Source organism: Cynocephalus volans, chromosome 5, assembly GCF_027409185.1.
Source record: "Cynocephalus volans isolate mCynVol1 chromosome 5, mCynVol1.pri, whole genome shotgun sequence".
NCBI lineage: Eukaryota > Metazoa > Chordata > Mammalia > Dermoptera > Cynocephalidae > Cynocephalus > Cynocephalus volans.
In genome coordinates, this window is record NC_084464.1 from 10,251,954 (window position 1) to 10,277,856 (window position 25,903).

General features: G+C 39.7%; 1 pseudogene; it reads right to left on the reverse strand.

Moving 5' to 3' along the window:
• Positions 1 to 889: 889 nt before the first annotated feature.
• Positions 890 to 23,703, reverse strand: LOC134378874 (DCC-interacting protein 13-alpha-like; annotated as a pseudogene).
• Between the last annotated feature and the right edge of the window lie 2,200 nt (positions 23,704 to 25,903).

Sequence of the window (25,903 nt, forward strand, 5' to 3'; positions counted from 1 at the left end):
AACCTCCCCCAGACAAACAGATCAAACATCCTGCCCAAGGCCAGCTTTGTGGGGGCAGCAGGTGGTCGCCTTCAGGAGAACTTCTTCCTTCCCTATCAAGGCTGTAAAATAACTTGTTTCCACCGCTATTTTGACTCAGTGGTTGTTTTTATGATTAAAGTAAGTCCTTTAACTTTTTGTTCTCTCCGTGAGAATTCCGTTATCACCAAAACAAACGTCTGCTCACACAATTATATAAATCTCTTTCCTTATAGAACTGAGATGACTCACCGCTAAAAACCACTTTTATTGCTCCCGACACTCTGCACCTGTCCCTAAATTAAGGTCTTGTTTACAGTAAAGGAAGTTTCCGTCACTCGCCCTCTGATCGTTCTCCGCAAACCAGGATCCTTAAAAGACCCCTGGGGCCCGCGCACAGCGATGTGCTGGGAGGGGGTCGTCCCCGCGCCCCGCGTCTCTGGCCGCCGCGGACGGGGGGGTCCCCTGGCACCCCGGGGCTCCAGGACCCACAAAGCCGCGGGCCCTTAGGGGTACCCAGTGCCCGGATTACGCTTTCACCTGCGCGTCGTTTGGGATGCACCGACGAGGGCTGCAGTCGGACCCGTTTCTTCCTCCTTTTAAATTTCCTAACGTTCTGCGCTCAATTCCACCGCCTCCCGGAGACCCAGTCCCGCCCCTCGCTCCTCCGAGTAGTTTCCTCTCCAGCCAGGCCGCAGGGGGAGTGGAGGAGACGGGAAGGGTGGGAGGCCCGGGCGGGAGGCCCCTCAGACCCACGAGGGCGGGAAAGTTGACGAGGGGACCTGGGAGGTCACCGACCGCAGTCTGCGCGGGCGGACCCCTCCCGCTCGCTCCGCCCCTTCCCGGGACCCTCCTACCTCCGGTCCTTCGCCTACCGGCGTCCGGGCACAGTCTCTCGGCTGAGACTGGCCCCGGTAGGACAGGGCGCCGAGGGGACATGCCTGACCGGCCTCGCAAGACAAGCGCGGGCTGGGTAGGAGGCTGAGCGGCGGCCCCGCAGCGCGCTCGGGATGACCTGCCCGCGCCGGCCGCTTACCTTGCTCGCTCCCTCGTGGGGCTCCGGCGTCTTGTGTGTCTCATCTCCTAGGAAACGGCGGGGGCGCAGCAGCTCCCGCCCGGCCCGCCCGCTGACACCCCGCTCAGAGAGGGCGTGGCTGCGCCGGTAAGTCCCCGCCCGCGCAAGCCCCGCCTCCCCGTGGGCGGGGCTTCAGGGCACCTGCACCGTTCTATGGAGCTAGTGCTCTCAGCCGGTTAGATTTGGGGCTTGGGAGAGCTTGATTATCTTTCCAGTCGTTCTTTATCAGTTGGCTTGTTTGCCCTTTGTTTTTGCTCCGATCCATTCTACAAAGTCTTGATTAATTAAATCTGGTTAACAAACTGGGCAGGGCAAGAGAAGGGCACATGTTTTCCTCACACTTGTACTTTTTTAAGTATATACTGCCTGAGAAAAACTGCTCTTGTATTGCAGTTCCTTATATTGGTCAATTACTCAGGTCTGTGTGATCTCCTGGGCTGCACTTCTAAGTTCGTTTTCATTATTCATTCAGAGAACCTACTCAGTCACAGGGTTAGATCATGGTAATTCCAAGATAAATGAATGAACGTGTGAATATACAAGTAAACAGAAACTAGCCTAGTGTTGTGAGAAGAAGGCACACTTGTGTTACTGCAAAAAATTCAGACTGGCAGGCATAAAGGGTCCATGAGTCAGAAGCACAAGAGATGAGACAGTGGTGTGTCTATTTAGTAATTGTCTATTAGGAGTCAGGCTGTGGGCTTGGCACTGAGAATAGTGCCGAGGGAGACAAGATAGACGTGCTTGAGGCTGTCTCACAGCTTGAAGTAAAGTAGGCAGGCAAAGTACAAAGCATAAGTTAGATTGTGGAGGTCTCACATGCCCAGTTATGAAGTTATGTCACTGGGGGAAACCAATGAAGAACTTCCCACAGAGGAGTGACATGTTCAGATTTGCATTTTAGAAAGATTGCAAGAGCAGCAGTGGTAGGGTGGATTTGAGCAGTGACTGGTGGTGGCAAGAGAAAGAAAAGGAGGCTGTTGCAATTGATTGAAAAGAAATGATGAGGATCCAGTTGTAGCAGTGATGGTGGAAATAGGACAGCCAGGGGAGAGAATTCAAGGGACATTTAAGAATTAAAATTGACAGGCCCATCTGGCTTAGAAGAGTAGTGGATAGTCATGTCCACAACCAAGTTGGGAAACATTGGAAAACAAAGAAATTTGGGGGTGGGGGTAATGGAGGTTACAAGAAGGCAGTTTAAAATATAGATTTGTAACTTAGGGTTCTGTCAGAGTTGGAAATACAGACATATTAGGATACTGTGGATGAAGCCATGGATGTGATGAGATAAACTGTGAGAAGAAGAAAGGGCTGAGGTTCTGGCAAACTGCGTCTTCTAAAGGGTGGGGAAAGAAGAGTGAAGGTGAGGGACAGAAAAACTGAAAAACTAAAGTCAGGGAAGTAGTAGGAGATCCCTGATGAAAATGGTATTTCAGGATGGGAAAAGGTGGGTTTTCAAAAGGAAAGCAGGAAACGAGGGGGGAAACAAGATGACGACAGGCGGCACATTATATCATCTGAAGATTCAAAACAACTAGATCATGCAAAAAGCATCATTTGTATCACAATGTTGTGACAGGAAGAATAGAAAGTCTCTGAGTATTCCCAACCCCTTTGAAAGGTACTAGCACCTGAGCAGGAGCAGTAAACATACATGAAAGACAAAATTGGCCCAAAGGCAAATTCCATTTTAGCATAGCATCTAGCAGACTAAGCCTTGCACCAGTGGCAATGTGGCTGAGCTGAGCAAGGGACTAGAAAAATAACCAGGAGACCTGTGAAGGGGCCAAAGTGGTCCCAGGTCAGTAATGCCACCTGAATCCCAGAAGAAGAAAACACAAATCATCTCTGAATAATGCAGCCCCAATTTAGGCCTCCAGGTTTTTCACAAAATATGAGGTCATGACCACAGAAGAATGAACCCCCTTGAGTGAGAATCAACAGAAAAAGCAACAATATACTCAGACTTTCAAGGATTTCAGAAATTGGAAATATCAGCTTGAATATAAAATAGCTGTGTATAAAATGTACACAGAAATAAAAGATGGGATCACAAAAGTGAACAGAAATCAATGAGGAATATTAGAAAAAAGAATTAAATAACCTGTTAAAAATGAACACCGTAGCTGTTAAAATTTTTAAAAATGAGTTAAGCAATATATTAGAACCAAAGAAAAAATTAGGGAACTGGCACAAGATCTGCAGAAATCACCCAGAATGTAGCATGAAGAGATAAGAAGATAGGAAACACTACTGAGAGATTAAGAGAGATGATGGACAGAATAAGAAAGTCTAACATACGTCTAGATATAGTCTAAGAAGTAGAGAATAGAGAGAATGGAGGGGAGGCAGTGTTTGCAAAATCATGGCTGAGTATTTTCTACAACCAATTAAAGACATGAATCCACAGATAAAGGAAGTGTGAAGAATACCAAACAGGGCAAGTAAAAGGAGATATTCATTCCCATCTAGGCACACAGTCGTAAAACTGTAGAATGCCAAAGCAGGGCAAACTTAAAAGCAGCAGAGAGAAAAGAGAGATGAGGCACGAAGGAGCAGCGATTAGCCTGTCAGTGGCCTTCTCAATAATAAAAATGGATGTCAGAAGATGAAATGAAAATCTCTATTCAAATGAAAATAATATAAATGTCCCCTTAAAGTAATGAGAAGAAATAACTCTCAAAGTACTAGAATTATATGTAAGAGAACTATCTTTCAGGAACAAGGGCAAATAGAGAGTTTAAAAAAAAATGGTGACTATTCACCACAAACTGACCTAGTGTAAAGAAACTTTTTTTTTTTTTTGGCTGCTGGCCAGTAGAGGGATCTGAACCCGTCACCTAGGTGTTACCAGCACCACGCTATCCTAAGTGAGCCACCAGCCAGCCCTTAAAGAAACTTCTTTTTTTAAACTTTATTTTGAAAATTTTTTAAATTTCAGAAAAATTGCAAGAGCAATAATTCAACTCCAGTGTATCCTTTACTCAGAGTCAAATATTTTTAACAGTTTACATTTTAAAAAATGAATCACTGTCTCTCTCCCTCTCCCTCTCCTTACCCCCAGGTTTCTACAGATGTGGCATTGTGATTTATTTATTTATATATTTATTTATTTCGAATATTCACAAGATACAAAGCTGATTGTCCCCCCTCCTGCCCATGATGTGGGGGCCAGATTCACATTGTGGACATACTCATTACCAGAAATTGCTTTTGTACCTTTTGTCCCTAAAGATACTTCTAAAGGCTATACTTTAGGATGAAGGAATGTCATCTCAGGAGGAGGGTCTGGGGCACAAAATGATAAGATGAGTAAAGAAATCATTACATATATAAATGTATATTCTCAGTGTAAAATAATAATAGGCCAATTTATGGAGTTGAAAATATGAACTAAAATATTCGATGACATTAGTACATACTTTGAAGGAGTAATCAGAATTAAAGACAGCTAAGGTCCTTGCAGCATTTGGTGGCCTGTAAGATGGTTTCTTTAGCCTTTGTTAGGTGTTAATGTGTTCGCTGCTACTGTGGTGTCATTATTTCTAGTCTCTTTCAGTGGACAGAGATAGGAAATATTTTTAATGAGTCGTGCTCATCACTCTACCTCCAAAGTAAACTTGGCACCATGGACTTTTTCCTTTTCTTCCTCCATTCTGTATCTTTATCTCTTTTCTCCTGAACTATAACCCTAGTTTTCAACAGCATCAATATAGACTCAATTCTGCTATACAGACAAATTGTGTTGGAATTACCACAGCAATCCACCATCGACAATACATCTGCTAAGTAAATTTCAAGATTTCTTTGCAGTTTCATTTATCCTTAACATATATCCCACTGAAAATATACTGTCAGTTCTGTTTTCAAAAGTTTCTTCAAATTTTTGTTGTTGTTGGCCTATATAAATAAGGTAAATTATAGTTACATTCGTTTCTATTTGTATTCAATTTTAGTGTTTCTTTTTTCATTTATGTAGGAGAACAAATATAGAATAATGAATTTAAAAAAATAAACTATAGGAAGAGAAATAACATGCCTCTGTATGAGAAGGCTCAATACTATGCATTTGCAAATTCTCTAAAAGTGATCTATAAATTCAGTGAATTCCAATGGAAACCCCAACAGGGATTTTCTAGGAATGAATAAGCTGATTCTAAAATTTAAATGAAAGAACACAGACCTAAGAAGAGTTAAGATACTCCAGAAAGAGAATAGAGTGGCACAACTGCCCTATCATATATCAAGACATTATTTTTAAAAAGCAATAATATTATACAGTATGGATGCAGGGATAGAAAAAGATGTCCGAAGGAATAGAATCGAGAGCTCAGACACAAACCAGGCATACAGGGGAATTTGACATATTTCAGAGGTGTCGTCGCAGCCCACTGGGGAAAAGATAAACTATTCAACCAACAACATAAGTAATCCATATGGAAAAAGTGAAATTTGACCTTCATCTCCTAAGTAAGCTTAAAGATGCTTCCACTTGCCCAATCTGAAATAATTTGAGCATCAAAAAGAATGATGACAATAAGTTATGTCACATTAAAATTTTTTAAATTGATAGTAAAAATCGTATGTATTTATGTTGTACGTGAGGTTTTGCTATATGTATACATTGTGGAATGGCTAAATCAAGCTATTTAACATGTGCATTACCTCACATACTTACCATTTTGTTGTGAGAACACTTAAAATCTACTCTCTGCACTCTTCGGGTGCACAATATATTGCTATTAATGAAAGTCACCACTATGTACAGTAGATCTCTCGAACTTACTCCTCCCGTCTCAACCAACTTGAACTCATAGGTTGCTCAGGAGCATGTTATTTAATATTCATGAGTTTGTATATTTTCCAGAGTTTTGCCTGTTACTGCTTTCTAGTTTTAATCAGTTGTGGTCTGAAAATATACTTGAAATTATTCCAATTTTAAAAAATTGGCTTATTTTACGTAACATAATGTCTTCCAGGTTCATCCATGTTGTCAGAAATGACAGGATATACATATATATACAATGGAATACTATTTAGCTTTAAATTATATCACATTAAATTTAAAATATTCATCAATTCCTGATCAATAAAGACTTACACGTAAAAGGCAAAACCTTTAAATGTTTAGAAAAGTATATTGAAGAAAACATTTATGGCTTTAGGGTAGGTGAAGATGTTTTAAACAAGACACAACAGTGCCAACTCTAAAAGAGAAGTAATAAATTAGGGTATATTAAAATTAATATACCAAAAGACACAGGGGGAAATGCTAAGTCACAACTGGAGAGAAAATATTTGAACTGGATATAATCATCAAAGAATTAATTATATTTTATGTCCTAATCAATATATAACAAATATTCTGAATGCATATGAATCTTACATATCAAAAGAAAGACAACAAACCCGATAGAAAAATGAAAGAATATGCATTTCACTGTAAGTACTAGAGGTGAATAAACCATCTAGAGTGACAAAAGTATTGGCAAGAATATAATGGCACAGGGACTGTATTGGGGTGCAGGCGAGTGTAAACTGGCACAGCCAATGTTGAAGTTGATACTCAGTTAACCTGTGATCTGGCAAATCCACTTGCAGGGAGACTTAAGAAAAAACATGCCCAGGCCACACCTCAGACCAATGAAATCAGAATTTCTGAGGATGGGACACTGGCATTAGTGTTATTTAAATATCCCCAGTACAAATATCCGAAGTACAGCCAAGGTTGAGAATCAGTTCCTTACATTGTACGCGTATATGTGCACCAGGAGGCATATACCAAAAAGTTCACATATACAATATTTGTAGTAGCAGAAATTGAAAACAGCCTAAATGTCATCAGCAGGAGAATGGACGGATCAATTGTGGTTTAGCCACCCAAGGGAATATGACAGTCATGAAAATAAACATCACAGAGTCCTCTTAGAAACATAGTATTGAGTGAAATACAAATGTTACACAAAGGTATATGTAGTGTGCTGCCATTTAACAAAGCTTAAATACAAGCAAAACTAAACAGTGCATTGGTTAGTGATTGGGTTAGGAGATTCAGAGACTAGGTAGAAGGCCCCCCAAGACTCAGTACGTAGTTGTACTCCAAACTAAGATATAAAAGGAGACACAACTGGATCATTAGAGGGAAGGACAGAGGCAGAGTCTGCAGTGACACCTGCACAGGCTACCTTATGCTCTCTCCCTCCCACGAGGAGTCGCACAGAGCACCCTCCTCCCCCAGCAATGAAAATACAGCAGTATTTGAGCAGAAACACTGCACAAGGAAGCCCACGAGTGATTTTGAACCCAAGGTGACTTAGACACCCTCTGCCTACCACGTACCCAATTTCCAGACTCCCAGAAGGAAAGCAGGTGTTCAGCATGAACCACATCGTGTGCACAGGCCCACGTGCTAACCCTTCCATTATTTGAAGTTAGCTGTTAGTCTCTGCCTGCCTTCCCCTGCAACCACAGAACTGCAGGGTGAGTCCAGACTCCCATCCCATATTTGAATTCCTCCCCCAGCCTCAATGCCAAGTGTGTAAATCTGACACCAGAACATCTTCAGATCAGTACATTGTTGACTATGCCGCACTCTCTTCCTGTTTTCTCACCTCCCAACTCTGAGCCAACTGACATCAAATGATGTGTTTGTGAGTATCCCCCTCCTTATCATTTAAATTAAATATTTTCCAAAGAAATTTATCAACAATATAAGCTCATGATCAAATTTTAATCCTAAAGTTAAAACAAGTTTTATATGATTATAATTTCAAGAATAAATCTCCACACACTCATAGTTTACCTGTATGAGAACACTTGCTCCTTTGCAATTCTGTAAAATAGCCAGCAGTATTGTCATCATTATTGACTTTGGTTCAGACTAAATACATTTGTCAGAATTATTAGTTAGAAGATGTCAGTGTAAGAAAAATCTTTTAGGAAAAGTTAAAAAGAAATGAATCTGAGCATTATTTACCTGCCATATCATGAGTCATCGAAAGGTAGCAGTGTTCGAGATATTGTAATTCTGAAAACAGTTGGCAGTAGCCTGTCTTATTAAGAAAATCAGTGTTTTAACAATTTATGGTTTCCCTGAATAGGAATTTGAGTTTCACTGTGTTATTTATACCAAATAATATGTGAGCAATTTTAACAATGAATAGCTAAGTAGATACTAGCAAAAATATTAAAGCATGCCTGGTGGTTTTTACTTTATTAATCTATTTTATTATTTCACTTGATAGGTAATACATAACAATGTCACATTAGAAAATATAACAAAAATTACATATCTCACCATTGTTAACATTTTACTCTATGTTCTTTTAAATTTTTGAGTGAGCTTTTAATTTTAAAATAGTTTTTAGATTTACAGAAAAAATGCAAAGATAGTACAGAGAGTTGCTTTATAACCTGCAGCCAGTTTCCCTTGTTGTTAACCATCTTACATTAGTATAGCACATCTGTCACAACTAATGAACTAATATTGATACATTATTGTTAACTGAAGTCCATTATTCAGATTTCCCTTAGTATTTGCCTTATGTCCGTTTTCTGTTCCAGGATCTCATCCAAAATATCACATTATGTTTAGTTGTCATGTATGGAGATTCCACAAAAAATGAAAAACAGAACAGCCATACGATCTGGTAATCCTGCTTCTGGGTATATCTCCAAAAGAATTGAAATCAGGATGTCAAAGAGATGTGCACTCTCATGTTCATTGCAGTGTTATCCATAATAGCCAAATATGGAAGCGGCCTACATGTCCACCAACAGATGAATGGATAAAGAAAATGTGCTACGTACATACAATGAAATACTTACCAGCCATAAAAAAGAGGGAAATCTGCCATATGCCACAACATGATGAACCTCGAGGATATTTTGCTAAGTGAAATAGGCCGGGCACAGAAAGACAAACACTGCATGATTTCACTTAGATGAGGCATCTAAAATAATCAAAGTCAGAGAGTTTGATGGTGGTTGCCAGGGGTTGAGGAAGAGAAAGGGGGAGTTGTTGTTCAATGCATATAAAGTCTCAAAGAATAAATATGCACAATTTTTCCAAACAGCTCACTCTAAACAAAAGAAACCACATTATATCACCCTGTAAATAGGTTTGCCACTAAAGTAAGAATATGTGTGAATGCGTTGGTTTTTGCCAGTGTCCACGGCCTGTTGCTTTTTACGAGAACAAGAATGCTGGTGCCATTCAGTGATACACAACAGCACATTGGCCACATGGCACTGTCGCACGGGAACCTCTTCACCTACCTCATGAGGTCCAGGGTTACAGGCAGAAGCCAGGGAAGGCCCGTATCAGAACATCAAAAAACAGCAAACCCAAAACACTAGATTGGAACTTCAGGCACAAATCATCCCTATGGATGACTGTGACAGTCTTGAAGGGCCACAGGGCAGGCTTGGGAACCTGAGACCTGGGCTGTCTGTCAATAAGCAGTGACTTCACTGTGTCATGCTCGTACGGGCTCTAAAGTTCACTTCGTTCCTTTCACCAATAAGTCTTGAGGTTGTCCTGCTTAGGAGGAAGTAATAAATTATATCACCTCAAGTATGTTTGCTCCTGTCAAAATGACTTTGTGGAACTGATCTTTATCAATACATTTCTAGGGCCAGCAACTTTGTTTATGTGTTTTATTCACTGACTTAGACTATTTTATCATAATATGATATATCATCAAGTTTCTGCCCCAAATCAAATTCAAGAGCTCTGAAATAAAATTTTAAAAATACTAGAAGGACATAATAAAAACAACTGACTAATGAAATTTCTATTTTAATTCTCAACTTTGATTTCTTAAAATGCATAATTCTTGATTTTGCTCACAATGGGACATCTGTGGGAGGTTTTGGTCACAGGGGGAAATCTGTGTTTTAACTAACTCAGGAAATCCATGCAGCTTTTTTTTTTAGCACAGAAAGTAAATATAAGCTTCACATTTTAAAAACACTATGTAAGCCTTTGATTGGTAAGAGTAGTTTTTAAACGACTTCATACTGAGCTTTTAGGCCTAGGCCTATTTATTAAGATATCTATTTTTATTTAAATGTCAAGATTTATAGTTTTTTTAATAGAAGAATATTTGCTCTGTTAAGTCTATCAGTTATATAAATTAAAAATTGGACTTAGCCCAATTCACTATGTATTTTAATGATAACTTGTGCTTGGTTTTTGTCTACTTGTGAACAGTCACACAAGACCTAAATCTTGGGTGAATTAGGAAAAGGAAAGAACTTTATCCTGAGGATAAATGATCCCACTTCCAAAGTAAAAGCACGACTGCAAAGACTAACCAGCAAACCAGAGAAGGTGATTCATGCTGCCAAACGCAGATATGTTCAGCAGCTGGGTGTTTCTAGAGACCCCAGAAAGTGGCTGGGGAGGGACTGAAGAAAGAGGACTGGCAGAAGGTCCATAAAGAAAAAGCAGCTAGACCTCCGGGTCTTATCCTCTGGCCCACTCAAAGTGGCGACTGCCTTCCCCAGCGCAGCAGAAGGCCGGATGAGGGACCCTGTGACAATAAGAGGTTAAGACAGATGCTGCACGTGGAGCGGTGAGACCCTGCACCACCTTCTCTGCTTGGCTTCCAGAAAGATGGCAGCTGGGTTCTGCCACAGGTAATAGCTTAGAGCGTTCCTCTCTGGGGAAGCAACAGGAGAAAATCTTGTCGACACTGACTGTGGAGTCAGTGTCGACAAACAGGGAACAGAAATCACCCGAGGATATTCTGTAACTCAGAGGAAACAAAAACAATGCAGAAAACATGTTTCTTTCTTTCTTTCTTTCTTTTTTTTCGTGACCGGTAAGGGGATCGTAACCCTTGGCGTGGTGTCGTCCGCACCGTGCTCAGCCAGTGAGCGCACCGGCCATCCGTATATAGGATCCGAACCCACCGGCCATCCGTATATAGGATCCGAACCCACCGGCCATCCCTATATAGGATCCGAACCCGCGGCCTCAGTGCTCCCAGCGCCGCACTCTCGCGAGTCAGCTGCAGGGTTGGCCCCAGAAAACATTTTTAAAAAGCAAAATAAGCCAAAACATAATTAATATTCTCCAAGCCCTAAAGAGAAAATATCATATCCATGAAATAGGAAGAGGATTCTGTAAAAGAAAGTAATATCCAGAAATTTAAGATAAATTAATAAAACAGTTGGAGATAAAGGTAAGGAAAACTCCCTGAAATTGGAACAAAACAACATATAGTTTAAATAAATAAACGAGGGAAAAGATAAGAAAATAAGAGGATCAAGTTCTTCATCTACCTCATGAATATGTAGAAGAGGAAGAAAAAAGAGGAAACAGGAAGATCAAATATTAAAGAAATAATACAAGAATAATGCAGAATTGAAGGGCACTTGTTTCCAGATTGAAAGAGCCCACTTAAATTCCTAGTAAAAGAACGGGGGCGAGGTACCCACATGAAGATACATCACTGTGAAATTTCAAAAAATAGTAAAAAATAGAAGATTCTAAAAGCTTCTCAAAACAAAAACAAAAAACCCAATCACACACATAAGAATAGGAACCACAATGGCAGCAAATGCGGGAAACTGGGAAAATGTCCCAGGAAACAAAAAACGGAGCGATGTACTCAAAACCTGAGGGAAAAAATGATTTCCACCTTGACTTTGACACTCAAGCTAACCCTCGAGTTTGAGATGTGCACCTTTTCTCCCACGAGCACTCTCGTGATCCACCAAAGGAAGAGATATGTCAAGAAAGAAGACATAGGATCCTGGATAAAGAGAATCTAATACAGGAGAGAGGAAAAATTTCCCATTATTCCCGGTATAATGCTTGAGGGAAGAAATAGCAGCATGAACATGTGGTTTACAAATACGGAGGTAAATACCAAAGACACACTGGAAGATTTGAAAGTGGTTGCCTCAGGGCGGCGGAAATCAGCGATAGAGCAGGGTAACCCAGGGACAGCTAAGCTTATTACATATATATATATATATATATATATATATATATGAAAATTTATACGTATTATTTCTATTTACATGTATATTTATATGCATATATAAATTTTATGTATATATATTTATATAAATATATACAAAATTAATGGCACCCTGGTATGGCCTATTGCACTGTGGATTCTGTTATGTCAAAATACTCTTTCCAATGAATTATTTCTGTTGTCTGGCTTTTTCGTGAATCATCTTAGAGTCAGCTAAGACATGTTTAGAATTTGAATACTGCAAATATGCACTGCTGAGATAAGTCAAGCCTAAGCTGCTTCTGTTACCTAAGGATTACTATACAGCTAAAAAATAAAAAAGTGGCCCACAAACAGTTACTTATGAAAAATGACAGTTCTGAAAATGTGTTGTTAAAAAGAAAAAAAAAAAAAAAGAAAATGTGTTGTTGCTGTTAGAAATGAAGAGACTCTCTAGAAAACTCAACAGCTCCCCCGTCCCCCACCTCAACAAACACAATTCCAGATTTCATGTTCCCTTTGTAGATATGGACTTAGCTTATGCCTAAAGTCAAATGGCAAATGCCGGAGGATAAATAAAATTAGATTTGGTCACTGGATATCGTGCTCCTGTTTGGTCATTTTAGGAGAAAGTTGTAGCATCAAAATGTGCAGGATCTCTGAGTATTTCTCTGATCTTGGCACTACCAAGATGCAGTGGGACATTTAGTAATTCACAGTGTGTGATCTGAATCTATACCTTTTCCCAAAAACCTAAAAAGTTTTTAAAAAGTATCTTGGAGCAGCCCAAGAACAGATATTCATCTTTAAGAAGATAGTGGTTTCTCAGCAAAACACTTTCAGTAAGATTAAAGGACTTTGTTTAGACAACTTTCCTCTCTAAAGTTATTTCATTTCTAGAGGAATATTCAAATAGAGGTCACTATTTTATTCTGGGAAATCCAAAGAACTCACTTGCTGAAACTTTGAAGTAAGATTTACATACAGTGAAATGCCAGACCTTAAGTGTATAATTTAATGGGTTTTATAAATGTATAGAATCGTGTTACCACCACCCCGATCAATATACAGAAAATTCCCATCACCCTAGAAAGCTCCCTTGTGTCCATGGCAACCCAATCCCTGTCCTCCTCTCCTCCCAAAGACAACCTTCACCTGGTTTCTATTGTCATAGATTAGTTTTGCCTAATCTTGAACGTCATGTGAACGGAAGCATGAAAGATGTACCCTTTTGTGACCGGCTGCTTTTGCTCAACATAATGTTTTCAAATTCACCTCTGTTGCTGTGTTTATCTGTAGCTCGCTTTTGGTTACTGAATAGTATTCCATTGTATGAATTTACCTGTATTTGTTTATTCATCTTCCTGTTGCTGAACATTTGGTTAATATAAATAAAGGTGCTCTGATAATTCTTGTACACGTCTTTTTGTGGAAATATGTTTTCATTACCTTTGGGTAGATAACTAGGAGTGAAATTTCTGGATCATAAGAGAGGTGTATGTTAAACTTCAAGAGAAACTGCCAAATAGTTTTCCAAAGTAGTTGTACCATTTAACAATTCTATGAGCAATATATGAGAACTCAAGTTTCTTCACGTCCTTGCCGATATTTGATGCTCTACATTAAAAAGAAATTAACCACTCTACTGGGTGCAAAATCTCTCCATTTTAATTTACATTTTCCTGATGACTAATAAGCTTGAACATCTTCTCATGTACATATTAGCCATTCTTTGTTTTCTTTTGTGAAGTGCCTGTTCGAGTTTTTATTGGATTGTTTCTTTGTTATTGATTAGCATGAGTTCTTTATATTCTCTGCATAAAAGCCATTTGTCATATACATATTTTACAAATATTCTCTTTTTGACTGTGGCCTGCTTTTCATTTTTTTAATGGTGTCTTTCAATGAGAAGTTTTAGATTTTGATGATGTCCAGTTTATCAATTTTTTTCTTTGACATTAGTGTTTTTTGTGTGCTTTCTAAAAAATCTTTGCCTACCACAAGGTCACAAAGATGTTCTGTGTTTTCTTCCTGAAACTTAATAATTTTAGTGTTTACATTTAGGTCTATAACCCATGACAGATTAATTTTTGTCTGTAGTATGAGGTAGGTATCGAGGTTCACATCTGTCCTAGGTGAATATCTACTGAATTATATTAGTATTTGAATGTTAATTAAACGTGATTTCCTAGACTAAGCCCCACTTTAAAAGGATGTATTACCCACTTTATATATTGCTGGATTCAATTTAATAATATTTTGGTAAGGATTTTAAAGTTATGCTCAGGAGGGAAATTTTAATTTATTTATTTTAATTTTTATTGGAACATAGTTAATTGTCCATATCTGTGAGGTATAGAGCTGAAGATCAATAACTGTGTGCGATATGTGATGCTCCAATCAGGATAACTAGTATATTCAACATTATACAACGTAACCATTTTTTGTGGCCCTTTCCCAATCCCTCCCTTATCCTCCTCCCCTTTCCCACTTATGGTAACCTCAGTTCTGTTCTCTCCTTTGGAAAGTTCAACATGTTATTGGGATTGCTGTATCATTCTTTTCTTCTTTATTTTTTGTTTTGTTTTGTTTTTTAGCTCCCACTTACTAGTGAGGACATGCGGTATTTCTCTTTCTGCGCCTGACTTATTTCACTTAACATAATTTTCTCTAAGTCCATCCACGTTGCTACCAATGGCAGCATTTCATTTTTTATGGCAGAATAGTATTCCATTGTGTAGATCTACCACATTTTGCTTATCCAGTCATCCAACAATGGACACGTAGGTTGGTTCCAACTCTAAGTGATAGTAAATAGGGCTACAATAAACATGGGAGTGCAGGTTCCTTCGACGTGATGATTTCCATTCCTTTGGGTATGTACCCAGCAGTGGGATTGTCGGATTGTATGGCAGCTCTATCTGTAGTCGTTTGAGGAAACTCCACAATGGCTGCACCAATTTACAGTCCCACCAACAGTGTAGGAGGTCCCCCTTTCTCCACATCCTCTCCAGCACTTGTCATTCTCTGTCTTTTAGATAATAGCCAGTCTAAGTGGCTTTGATTTGCATTTCCCTGATGCTGAATAACACTGAGCAGTTTTCATGAGTCTGTTGGCCATTTGTATGTCCTCCTTTGAGAAATGCCTATTCAGATCCTTTGCCCATTTTTTAATCAGGGTTTTTGTTTGTTTGTTTGTTTGTTTGTTTTTAGTGTTGTTGTTTGAGTTCTTTGTATATTTTGGATATTAATCCTTTGTCAGATACATAGTTTGCAAATATTCTCTCCCACTCTATAGGTTGTATTTTTGCTTTGTTAACTGTTTCTTTTGCTGTGCAGAAGCTTTTTAATTTGATATAATCCCATTTATTTAGTTTCCTTTTGTTGCATGTGCTTTGGGGTCATATTCATAAAGTCTTTGCCCAGTCCTACTTCCTGAAGTGTTTCCCCTATGTTTTCTTTTAGGAATGGTATAGTTTTGGGTCTTATATTTAAGTCTTCAACCCATTTTGAGTTGATTTTGGAATATGGTGAGAGGCATGGGTCTAGTTTTCTTCTTTTTCATATGGATGTCCAGATTTGCCACCACCATTTATTGATGAGGCAGTCTTTTCCCCAATGTTTGTTCTTGGTGCCTTTGTTGTAAATCAGTTGGCTTAAGTTCTGGTTGCTCTACTCTGTTCCATTGTTCTGAGTGTCTGTTTTTATGCCAGTACCATGCTGTTTTGGTTACTGTAGCTTTGTAGTATAATTTGAAGTCAGGTACTGTTATGCCTCTGACTTTATTTTTCTTTGCTCAGATTGCTTTGGCTGTTTGGGGTCTTTTGTTGGTCCATATGAATGTTAGGATTGTTTTTCCTATTTCTGTGAAGAATGTCATGGTATTTTGATGGGATTGCATTGATCTGTAGATCATTTTGGGTGGTATGGACATTTTCACAATGTTAATTCTTCCAATCCAAGAGCATGGAATGTCTTTCCATATTTTTGTGTCTTTGTTAATTTCTTTCAACAGCAATTTGTAGTTCTCACTGTAGTGATCTTTTACCTCCCTGGTATAATTTATTCCTAGGTATTTTATTTTTTTGGTGGCCATTGTAAATGGGCTAGTTTTCTTGATTTCTTTTCCTGCTGGTTCATTGTAGGAGTATAAAAACACTACTGGTTTTTGTGTGTTGATTTTGTATCCTGCAACTTTACTGAAATAGTTTATCAACTCCAAGAGTTTTCTCTTGGAGTCTTTAGGTTTTTCTATATATAGAATCATGTCATCTGCAAACAGGGACAATTTGACTTCATTTTTTCCAATTTCAGTGTCCTTTATTTCTTTCTCTTGTGTGATTGCTCTGGCTAGTATTTCCAATGCTATGTTAAGTAGGACTGGTGGTAGTGGGCATCCTTGTCTTGTTCCTATTCTTAAGGCTTTCAGCTTTTCTTCATTCAGAATGACATTGGTGTAGGTTTGTCACATATGGCTTTTATTGTGTTGAGATACTTTCCTTGTGTACCTAATTTGCCGAGAGTCTTTATCATGAAGGGATGTTGAATTTTGTCCAATGCTTTTTCTACATCTATTGAAATAATCATGTGTATTTTGTCAGTGGTTTTTCTTAGGTTTTGGCTTACGGTTAGGGTTAGGTTTAGGGTTAGGGTTACAGTTAGGCTTTGGGTTCAGGTTTGGGTTAGTGTTAGGCTTAGGGGTAGGATTAGGGTTTGGGTTAGTGTTAGGGTTAGGGTTATTCTTAGGGTTAGAGTTAAGATTAGGGTTAGGGTTTGGGTTTGGGTTCGGGTTCGGGTTCGGGTAAAGGTTTGTATTAGGGTTTGGGTTAGGGTTAGGTTTCGGGTTCAGCTTAGGGTTAGGGTTAGGGTTAGGATTAGTGTTAGGCTTAGGGTTAGGGTTACAGTGAGGGTTAGGGTTTGGCTTTGGGTTGGGATTAGGGTTAGGGTTTGTGTTAGGGTTAGGGTTTGGGTGAGGTTTAGTGTTAGGGTCAGGGTTAGGGTTCAGGTTCGGGTTAGTGTTCAGGTTCGGGTTAGGGATAGGGTTCGGGTTAGGATTAGGGTTAGGGTTAGGGTTAGGATTAGGGTTAGGGTTCGTGTTCGTGTTCGGGTTCGGTTTCGGGTTTAGGTTCGGTTTATGGTTCGGTTTAGGGTTACTGTTAGGCTTAGGCTTAGGGTTAGGGTTAGGGTCACGGTGAGGGTTAGGATTCGGGTTAGGGTTAGGTTTAGGGTTTGGGTTTGGGTTCAGTTTAGAATTAGGTTTAGGGTTCGGGTTAGGGTTTTGGTTGGGATTAGGGTTAGGGTTAGGATTAGGGTTAGGGTTTGGGTTCGAGTTAGGGTTAGGGTTAGGGTTCGTGTTAAGGTTAGGGTTAGGGTTGGGTTTAGGGTTCAGGTTCGGGCTCTGGTTAGTGGTAGGGTTCGGGTTCGTGTTAGGGTTCTGGTTCTGGTTCTGGTTCGGGTTAGGTTTAGGGTTCGGGTTGGGGTTAGGGGTAGGTTTAGGGTTAGGGTTAGGGTTCGGGTTCCTGTTAGGGTTAGGGTAGTGTTAGGGTTAGGGTTAGGGTTTGGGTTTTGGTTAGGTTTAGGTTTTCGGTTAGGGTTAGGGTTAGGGTTAGGGTTCCGGTTCGGGTACGTGTTCGGGTTCGGGTTGGGGTTAGGGTTAGAGTTCGGGTTCGGATTAGGGTTAGGGTTAGTGTTAGTGTTAGGGTTATGCTTAGAGTTAGGGTTAAGATTAGGGTTAGGGTTTGTTTTCGGGTTAGGGTTTTGGTTCGGGTTGGGGTTATGGTTAGGTTTATGGTTCGGGATCAGGTTCGGGTTCGGGTTCGGGTTAAGGGTAGGGGTTGGGGAGGGTTAGCCTTCAGATTAAGGTTCATTTTCGGGTTATGGTTATGGTTAGCGTTTGGGTTAGTTTGAGGGTTAAGATTAGGGTTAGGTTTAGGGTTCAGGTTCGGGTTCGGGTTTGGGTTACGGTTAGGGTTAATTTAGGGTTAGGGTTCGGGTTCAGGTTAGGGTTTAGGCTTGGTTTTGGGTTCAGGTTAGGGTTAGCATTCGGGTTAGGGTTACGGTTCGGGTTTGGGTGGGGTTCGGGTTCAGGTTCGAGTTCGGTTTCAGGTTCGGGTTAGGATTAGTCTCAGGGTTCGGTTTAGGGTTAGGGTTAGAGTAAGGCTTAGGGTTAGGTTTAGGGTTAGGGTTAGGGTCACGGTGAGGTTTCGGTTTAGGGTTAGGGTTAGGTTTAGGCTTATTGTTAGGGTTAGGGTTAGTGTTAGGGTTAGGGTTAGGGTTTGGGTTAAGCTTAGGCTTTGGGTTTGGGTGAGGTTTAGTGTTAGGGTTTGGGTTAGGGTTAAGGTTCGGGTTAGTGTTCGGGTTCGGGTTCGGTTTCGGGTTCGTGTTCGTGTTCGTGTTCGGGTTCGGGTTTGGGTTAGGGTTACAGTTCGGTTTAGGGTTACTGTTAGGATTAGGATTAGGGTTAGGGTTCGGTTTAGAGTTAGGGTTACAGTTAGGCTTATGCTTAGGGTTAGGGTTAGGGTTAGGGTTAGGGTTCGGGTTCCTGTTAGGGTTAGTGGTAGGGTTAGCGTTGTGGTTTGGGTTTGGTTTGGGTTAGTTTTAGGGTAGGGTTAGGGTTAGTTTTAGGGAATGCAGTTCAGTTAACACACCCAAATGCTAAGGCTGCCAGGCTGATTGAACAAACGGTTTGAACGTGGTTCCCTCGGTTGGGTTCTGCCAGTGCTGCATCGGGGCCCACAAGCGTCGGGCAGGCCAAGACTGCAGAGGGAGACCACAGAGTGGAGTTGAACATCCTCCCGGGGCAGGCATCTGAGAGAGAGGACACTTGACAAACCCCAAGTTTTCTCACCGGAATTTCCAGTGACCTGTGTGTGTGTGTGTGCATTTGTGTACTTTCATCTATTGTATACTTTTCAGTTACTTATTTTTCCCTGTAACCTTGAATCCTATGAGCTTCTGAAGGAGTGGAGGTGACTTATCCTGACCATTCAGTACAAGAAAAATGTCACGGAGTGCGAGGAGGGGACATGCCTCTCTAATGAAGTGGCCCGCAGAATAATTACCTGAGGAACTAAGTTCTGAAAGGGTGCACTGACATAGGAGTTGGAATTATATTCAGTTAATTATACTTATTTTTTTAATGTAATTCCCATTTGATCAAATTAATTTTTTTACTAAAGCATAGTTGATTATACATATTTGGGGGTTACAGTGTTGACTCTCAGTATTTGTGTGCAATATGTGATGATCAAATCAATATTATTAGCATATTCATTATTACAAACCATAATTATTCTTTGTGTCCCTTACCCAATTTTCCCCTCTCCCCTTCCCCTTTTCCACCTCTAGTAAACATAGGCTTGTTCTCTCCTTCTGAAAGTTCAATGTACTCCTATGGTTTGTCCTTCCTTCCTTCCTTCCTTCCTTCCTTCCTTCCTTCCTTCCTTCCTTCCTTCCTTCCTTCCTCCCTTCCTTCCTTCCTTCCTTCCTCCCTTCCTTCCTTCCATTAGCTCTCACATACAAGTGAGAACATGAGGTATTTCTCGTTCTGTGCCTGGCTTATCTCACTTAACATAATTTTCTCTAAGTGTATCCACATTGCTGCGAATGGCAGTCTTTCATTCTTTTTTATAGCAGAGTAGTATTCCATTGTATAAATATACCACATTTTCCTTATCCACTCATCTGATGATGGGCATTTAGGTTGGTTCCAACTCTTAGCTATTGTAAATAGAGCTGCAATCGACATGGGAATACAGGTGTCCCTTTGACATGGTGATATCCATTCCTTTGGGTACACCCAGCAGTGGGATAGGTGGGTTACATGGCAGTTCTATCCTAATTATCTATCCTACTTCTACAGAAAACAACATAAAAGTGTGAGACAGCTGCGCTATATTTTGTCAACATAAACAAATGCCATTTCTGGTTCAAAACTAAGAAGAAAAAACCATTTCAAAAAACAAAAGACTTTCCCTTATGAAATTAGTCTTAGTGGTTAACCTTTTGAAAATCTGTAAGTGTATAACTATGTAAAACATTTTATTCAATGTATTTAACTTGTGTATATATACTTTTACATGTGAAACACATGAACATAATTTCTATAAGCAATGTCAAGAATTTGATTAAACAAATCAAGGTTTGACATACAAGATAGGCAATAGAGAAATGTCATTTTAACCTTGGCACCAGGCTAAAATCTTTCCTCGGTTAACTTCTCCTATACTATACCAGGCATTCAGTTTTTTTCAGTCTTTCATGGAATTAGACCCTTTACTCATCTGAAGAGTAAAAGTATTTACAATAATTAGTGCAAAATATTTTATTCTTATACATTAGTTATTTGTCTTTGTGGATATAAAGCGGTGATTCAGTATTTTATCAAAACATGGGACTATGAAAATACTAGGAATATCAGTCTGAAATTTAAAACATTACATTTTCTAAATGAAACTCTGGGAATTTTTACTTTAAGCAGAAAACAATTGTTATAGAAGTTCTTTTGAAAGGTCCCTTGATTTTTCAATAAAAATTATTTCACACAATGCAGAAAATACAATTTATCATCCTGTTAACAATATCTTTACATGTCAATCCTAATCTAAAATGTACTTGAACAAAAAGAATCTTTTAATACATTCCAAAATCTTATTTTAACCATTACTGCTCTGTAGCAAAAACTGAAATCCCAACCTGAGAACTAAGAATGAGATAATTAAATGCCAAGGGCTGTATCAATCTTGAACCGAAGACACTTAAGCGTCTTTCCCACGGCCTCAGGTGGAGGACATCAGAGAAGTGTGAGCAATCCAAGAAAGTGCCCTGAAACCAACAGTACCACCTGCCATAATTTGAAACCTTAAGTCTAAAATCTCTGTTCTAATTTTTTTAATAAAAGTTCTATTGCACATATAATATTGATAAAATATCTGCAAACTTGTAGAATTCTCTGTATAAAGGGTTTTGAACTTATTCAGTTGAATGCTTCCTCACTACAAGCACAATGTTCCTAAGAAAGAGAGGGAGCATATCCATAAATATTTGAACCTAAAGAACAAATGATTTCTTATGGTCATAACCAATTACAATGCAAGATAAAAATTTCACAATCTGAAGGAAAAAATGCCTGAGCAAGTATTTCCTCAGCAATCTACTTCGGGGAGTTGAGCAGGCTTCTTTTAGACATGTGGAATTTAATATTAATGCATAGTATAGTGATTTTTAAGGAAAAAAAATCAATGCAAACCTAAGTCAGCAAGTTCAATCTTACTGTTTTAAATGAAGCTAAAACAAACCAGCAAATACAAAGCTTAGTCTCCTCCTGGATATTTCAACATAGTTGTTACCTTGTACCATTTCACCACAGAAATTGTCAAATTCCAAGGGGGGAATATTCAATCAAAAAGCAAGGATAAGTTTATGCTTCTGACCCTCTCTTCTTCGCTTCTTCTCCCAATCGCTCTCTTCTGACGGCTGCTGCTAAGGACGACAAACTGCCCCTCACTACTGGCGTCGTTTGTTCTACTGGAAGCAGCTATCAACCGACGTTGCTCTTCCAAGCCCTTTTCAATTTGCTTTTGCTTACTGAGTTCTTTCTGTTGCTTCTCTTTCACTCTCTCTATTTCTTCTTGTTTTTCTGACGCCCTGCGATCCAGTTCGGCATGCAAAGCTATCTGCTTTGCCGTCCAACAGAATCACAAATCTTTCCCCCTCGTTGTTTGATTCAAATATATAACAGACTGATGACAGATTCCTTTCACTTCTCCCTCCTGACGTCCGAAGAACAAATCCAAAAAGCCGCTTCTTTTCCTGGTGTGCAGCATACGAAACTACACAGGGTAATGGACACGTGAGCCTTGTGACTTGTGTTTGTGGATCAATTAACTTGAAACAGTCACAAGTCACTAATAAATGTGATTCTGTCATACGAAAGATGTTATGACGGCCCGGGCAGCTAAGATTTGGCGCATTGTTTCATAAACAACATCTGGATGGTCATCTGGTTTCACCTCCATAGACCCGAGGAATCGAACAATAAGTAACTGATGAAGAATAGAATCTTCGGTTTCAGAGTTTGTGCTTCCTGCAGATTCTCCACGTGGATTCGTGCACCTGCCTCCCTGGCCAGAGGCTGCTGCTTGGCCAGGCTGATCGTCACGCACAGGAGAAATGACGTCGGACTGTGCTGGAGTGTCCGGGGCAACAAGAGGATCTAGAGAGAGGGCAGCCAGATCTGTGCACTCAGATCCCAAGGATCCCGAACTGCTGGTTCGAGCTGTTGATGGCCGAGAGTGTCCTGCTGGCCGTAGGCTTTCGTGCCTCTGCAGGAAAGATGGGGAAGGAGTGACAGCTTCCGGAGCAGACTGACTGACTCGTGCAGCAGTTTCCTCTGGATTTTCACTTCAGTAGATTTGTTTAGATACGTTGTTTATTGTACAGATCCACTCCTCATGGTCTTTTTAGTCTCTGCTTGTAAAATTGAAGATTTTTTTCCATCAAAAGAAGTGATCTGAAAACAGTATCTCCTGTCTTCACAGTCCACAGCCATCACTGCACAGTTGTCTGTGTGCATGGCCAGGCCTCCTGCTACATCCCCACGGGCTTGACTCATTAAATTTCCACCTTGCGTGAAGTAAAACTGTCTGTCTCAGGTAGATGACACCAAGCCTGTTTTATTTCTAGCGTGAAGGTATCCAGCCTTTCGGGTTAAGTTTCGATTAACAGGAAATTTGGTGAGGTCTGGGTCAGGCACATATGAGGGGTCACTGGCTACTTCCAAATCCTCTATTATCTGTTGCACGGTCTCTACGTCACTGTCCATTTCCCTGCGAACATTCTGCACACTTGTCCCAATATTAGCTAAAAATTCTTCCAGTTGTTCACTGAGATTTTCAGAACCCATCTGAAAGAAACTTATCTGATCTTGCATGTACCCAAGTAGAGGTTCTAACAATGCTGTCTTTTTCTTGTCCTGAAGAGTATTTAATGCACAAAAATAATGCATCACGGTCTGGTGTTGTTTCTTTCTGGAAGTGTACACATCTTCTGTTACTTCGTATTTCACCTTGTCGTTCTCTCTTTTTTTTTTTTACAATCGGCTCTATCTGTTAATTGCAGCATCATGATCATTACTGGCAATCTGAAACACTTCCTTTAATGTTAATATTTCTTTCAGATCTCTTTCTTTAAACTGGTTAATGGGGAACATCATGGCATCAGCAAGTTGAGTTGAAAGTACCGCATGACAAGAGGTAAGTTCATCTATAACTTTTGCAAACTGTTGTAAAGTAGAGCTCATAACCTCATCATCACCCCCAGTGGAAAACGCTGTTTTTCACATTCTTTTAAAAGTTTTGAAGTCAGGTGTGTTGCTGCACTTAATTCATTCTGTGCATCAGAAATCCGATGCATAGCTTGATACAGTCGGTTCATATAGATGGAAATAGCTGCAGCATCTTCTTCAAATACAACCAGGAAAGACCTTGTCTGCGGGCTGTCCTCCAGCGTCTCCTCTATGGGCAGCTTGTCGGTCCCCTGGCCTTGTGGACGAAGCGACCGCCCACAGGTCCCCGCGCCCGCAGCAGCAGCAGCAGCTGACCCCCACCCGCTCTCCTGCAGCAGGCTCTGCACCATCCATGATGTATAATTTTTTTGATGTGTTGTTGCTGTATTCTGATTGTGGATATTTTGTTGAGGATTTCTGTATATATGTTCATCACACATATGAGTCTGTAGTTTTCTTTTTTTATTTGATCTTTGTCTGGTTTGGGTATCATGGTGATGCTGGCCTCATAGAGTGAATTTGGGAGAGTGGCCTCTGTTTCAACTTTTTGGAATAGTTTGAACAGAATTGGTATTACTTCCTTTTTAAAGCCTTGGTAGAATTCAGCAGTAAAGTCATTCAGTCCTGGGCTTTTCTTTGTTGGGAGACAGCTGATTACTGCTTCAATATCATTGCTTGTTGTTGGTCTGTTCGGGTTTTCTTTTTTTTTTTCTTAGTTCAGTCTTGATAGTTTGCATTTGTCCAGAAATTTATCCATTTCCTCCGGGTTTTCATATTTGTTGGCTCTAGTCATTTATAATATTCTTTAATGATTCTTCATATTTTTTTGGTATCGGTTGTAACATCTCCATTTTCATTTGTAATTTTTGTTATTTGAGTCTTCTCTCTATTTTGTTGCTGTTGTAAATCGTGCTAATGGATTGTCTATTTTGCTTCTCAAAAAACCAACTTTTTATTTCATTGATCTTTTGTATAGTTTTTTTGGTCTCTATTTCATTTAGTTCTGCTCTGATCTTAATTATTTCTTTCCATCTACTACTTTTAGGATTGGATTGTTCTTGTTTTTCTAGTTCTTTGAGTTGTAATGTTAGGCTGTTTATTTGAAGTATTCTATTCTTTTGATGTAAGTGTTTATTGCAATAAACTTCCCTCTTCATACTACTTTTGCAGTTTCCACAGGTTTTGGTATCATGTATCTTTATTTTAATTTATGTCAGGAAATTTTTTGATTTCTTGTTTAATTTCTTCTTGAACCCACAGTTCATTAGAGAGCCTATTGTTTAGTTCTCATGCACTTGAGTACTTTCCAAAGTTTTTCTTGTTATTAAGTTCCAGTTTTAATCTGTTGTGATCTGAAAAGATACTTGAAATGCTTGTGATTTTTAAAAATTTGCTTATACTTGATTTGTGACCTACCTAACATGTGGTCTATCCTGGAGAATGTTCTATTGGCTAATGAGAAGAATGTATATTCTGTAGTTGTTGCATAAAATGTTCTATAGATATCTACCAGGTCAAATTTGTCTAAAGTATAGTTTAAACCCTGTGGTTGTCTGCTGATTTATTGCCTAGATGATCTATCCCATGCTGAGAGAGGTGTGTTTGGGTCACCCACTATTACTGTATCAGGGTCTATCTCTTTCTTTAGGTCTAACAGTGTTTGCTTTATATATCTGGGTAGTCCGGTGTAGGGTGCATACATATCTATGATTGATATGTCTTCTTGCCAGATAGATCCCTTTATCATTATATAGTGGCTTTGTCTCTTTTTATGGGTTTTTAGTGTATTTTATCCAATATAAGAATAGGTACTCCTGCTCATTTTGGGTTTCCATTTGCATGGTCTGTCTTTCTCCATCCCTTCACTTTTAGTCTGTGTGTGTCTTTACAGATGAGGTGAGTCTTGAAGGCAGCGTGTAGTTGGGTCCAGCTTTGTGATCCAGTCCCTCAGTCTTTGCCTTTTGTACGGGGGGTTTAACCCATTCACATTTAGGGTTGTTATTGGCAGGTGTTATTTTGCTCCTGGCATCTTGTCACTTTTTGTTTAGATGTTTTAAATGTGCTCTGTTTCTTTTCCCAGTCTTATGATTTGTCTTCAATGCTTGTTGGTTTTTTGAGGTGGTGAGATTTAGTTTCTTTCTGTTGCTCATTTGCATGTTTGTTCTGCCAGTGGGTTGTGTTCTTTCTCGTGTGTTCATGGTAGTGATTAGCATTTTTCAGATTCCAGATGCAGAACTTCTTTGAGGATTTCATGTAGTGCTGGTCATGTGGCTGTGAACTCCTGAAGTTTTTGTTTGTGTGGAAAATATACTATTTTCCCATTATCTCTGAAGGATAGCCTCGCTGAAGGATAGTATTCTTGGACAGCAGTTTTTTTCTTTTAGTATTTTGAATATATCTCCCATTTTCTTCCGGCCTGTAGAGTTTCTGTTGAGAAGTTTGCTGTTGGTCTGACAGGGGCTCCCTTATAGGTGACGTGATGCTCTTCTCCTGCTTCTTTTAAGATTCTCTCTTTGTCTTTGAGCTTTGCCAGTCTGACAATAATGAGTC